Source organism: Arachis ipaensis, chromosome B8 (genome assembly GCF_059453495.1).
Source record: "Arachis ipaensis isolate K30076 ecotype BB chromosome B8, ASM5945349v1, whole genome shotgun sequence".
Taxonomy (NCBI): Eukaryota; Viridiplantae; Streptophyta; class Magnoliopsida; order Fabales; family Fabaceae; genus Arachis; species Arachis ipaensis.
Window position 1 is genome coordinate 104,272,737 of NC_142443.1, and position 3,167 is coordinate 104,275,903.

Here is a 3,167-nt window from a genome sequence, read left to right on the forward strand (position 1 = left end):
CTACCTCCTTCTTCTATTCTTCTTTTCCTCTGACACCTCAAGGAATCTCTATACTGTGACATAGAGGATTCCCTACTTTCTTGTTCTCTTCTCTTTCATATGAGCAGGAGCAAAGATAAAGGCATACTTGTTCAAGCTGATCCTGAACCTGAAAGGACCTTGAAGAGAAAGCTAAGAGAAGCTAAAGCACAACTCTCTCTAGAGGGCCTAACAGAGCTCTTCAAGGAGGAAGAAACCATGGCAGCCGAAAACAACAATGCCAACAGTGTAAGGAAGGTGCTTGGTGACTTTACTGCACCTACTCCCGACTTTTATGGGAGAAGCATCTCAATCCCTGCCATTGGAGCAAACAACTTTGAGCTTAAGCCTCAATTAGTTTCTCTGATGCAACAGAATTGCAAGTTTCATGGACTTTCATTGGAAGATCCTCATCAGTTCTTAGCTGAATTCTTGCAAATCTGTGACACTGTCAAGACCAATGGGGTTGACCCTGAAGTCTACAGACTTATGCTCTTCCCTTTTGCTGTAAGAAATAGAGCTAGGACATGGTTGGATTCACAACCCAAAGAAAGCCTGAACTCTTGGAAAAAGCTAGTCAATGCCTTCTTGGCAAAGTTCTTTCCTCCTCAAAAATTGAGTAAGCTTAGAGTGAAAGTCCAAACCTTCAGACAGAAGGAAGGTGAATCCCTCTATGAAGCTTCGGAAAGATACAAGCAATTGATCAGAAGGTGCCCTTCTGACATGCTTTCAGAATGGAGCATCATAGGAATCCTCTATGATGGTCTGTCTGAACTGTCCAAGATGTCATTTGACAGCTCTGCTGGAGGATCTCTTCATCTGAAGAATACGCCTGCAGAAGCTCAGGAACTCATTGAAATGGTTGCAAATAACCAATTCATGTACACTTCTGAAAGGAACCCTGTGAATAATGGGACAACTCAGAAGAAAAGAGTTCTTGAGATTGATACTCTGAATGCCATATTGGCTCAGAACAAAATATTGACTCAGCAAGTCAATATGATTTCTCAGAGTCTGTCTGGAATGCAAGCTGCACTAGGTAGTACTAAGTAAGCTTCCCCTGAAGAAGAAGCTTATGATCCTGAGAACCCTACAATGGAAGAGGTGAATTACATAGGAGAACCCTATGGAAACACCTATAACCCTTCATGGAGAAATCATCCAAACCTCTCATGGAAGGATCAACAGAGGCCTCAACAAGGCTTCAACAACAATAATTTTGGAAGAAATAGGTTTAACAATGGCAAACCTTTTCCATAATCTTCTCAGCAACAGACAGAGAATTCCAAGCAGAGCCATTCTGAATTAGCAACCATAGTCTCTGATCTAATTAAAACCACTCAAAGTTTCATGACTGAAACGAGGTCCTCTATTAGAAATTTGGAGGCACAAGTGGGTCAGCTGAGTAAGAAAGTTACTAAACTCCCTCCTAGTACTCTCCCAAGCAATACAGAAGAGAATCCAAAAAGGGAGTGCAATGCCATAAACACGTCCCACATGGCCGAACCTGGAGAGGAGGAAGAGGCAGTGATTTCCATTGAGGAAGACCTTAATGGACGTCCACAGGCCTCCAACGAGTTCCCTAATGAGGAACCGTGAGAATCTGAGGCTCACACTGAGACAATAGAGATTCCATTGAATTTACTTTTGCCATTCATGGGCTCTAATGAGTATTCTTCCTCTGAAGAGGATGAAGATGTTACTGAAGAGCAAGTTGCTAAGTACCTTGGAGCAATCATGAAGCTAAATGCCAGGTTGTTTGGTAATGAGACTTGGGAGGATGAACATCCATTGCTCATCAAAGAACTGGATGACTTGACTAGGCAGAGATTATCTCTGAAGAGACAAGACCCTGGAATATTCTTAATCCCTTGTAACATAGGCACCATGACCTTTGAGAAGGCTCTGTGTGACCTGGGGTCAAGTATAAACCTTATGTCTCTCTCTGTAATGAAGAAGCTAGGGATTATTGAGGTACAAGTTGCAAGAATCTCACTAGAGATGGCAGACAATTCAAAGAAACAGGCTTATGGACTTGTAGAGGATGTCTTGGTAAAGGTTGAAGACCATTACATCCCTTCTGATTTCATGATCCTAGAGACTGGGAAGTGTGTGGATGAATCCATCATCCTTGGCAGACCCTTCCTAGCCACAGCAAAAGCTGTAATTGATGTTGACAGAGGAGAATTGATCATTCAAGTGAATGAAGATTCCCTTGTGTTTAAAGCTCAAGGATATCCCTCTGTAACCATGGAAAGGAAGCATGAAGAGGTTCTCTCAATACAGAGACAAACAGAGTCTCCACAGTCAAACTCTAAGTTTGGTGTTAGGAGGTTCCAACATTGCTCTAAACATCTGTGAGGCTCCATGAGAGCTACTGTCAAGCTATTGACATTAAAGAAGCGCTTGTTGGGAGGCAACCCAATCTTTAACTATCTATATTGAATTTCTATTTTCTTCTGTTATTTTATGTTTTCTATAGGTTGATGATCATGTGAAGTCACAAAAATAATTAAAAAAGCAAAAACTGAAGGAAAAATAGTATTAAAAATAGAACACCCTGGAGGAGAATCTTACTGGCGTTTAAACGCCAGTAAGGGTAGCAGAATGGGCGTTTAACGCCAGAAATGGGCACCAGACTGGCGTTTAACACCAGGAATGGGCAAGAAGCTGGCGTTAAACGCCAAAAATGGGCAGCAGCCTGGCGTTTAACGCCAGGATTGGCAGCAAGGGGCGTTTTTGCATGCCACATGGTGTAGGGATGAGAAATCCTTGACACCTCAGGATCTGTGGACCCCACAGGATCCCCACCTACCCCATCTCTCTCTCTCTTCTTCACCCGTTCACCAATCATCTCAATACCTCTTCCCCAAAAACCCCTCACCTATCAAATCCCACCATTCTCTTCACCACTCACATCCATCCTTCATAAAACCCCACCTACCTCACCATTCAAATTCCAACCACTTTCCCACCCATAATGGCCGAACCATTACCCCCCTCTCCACTCCTATATAAATCCATCTTCACTCCTTCATTTTTACACAACCTAAACACTACTTCTCCCCCTTGGCCGAAACACAAAGCCCCCTCCATCTCCTCTATTTCTTCTTCTTCTACTCTCTTCTTTCTTTTTTTGCTCGAGGACG

General features: G+C 42.9%; 1 pseudogene; it reads left to right on the top strand.

Moving 5' to 3' along the window:
* The first annotated feature begins 741 nt into the window (after positions 1-741).
* LOC148549086 (uncharacterized) lies at positions 742-2,379 on the top strand (annotated as a pseudogene).
* The last annotated feature ends 788 nt before the right edge of the window (positions 2,380-3,167 follow it).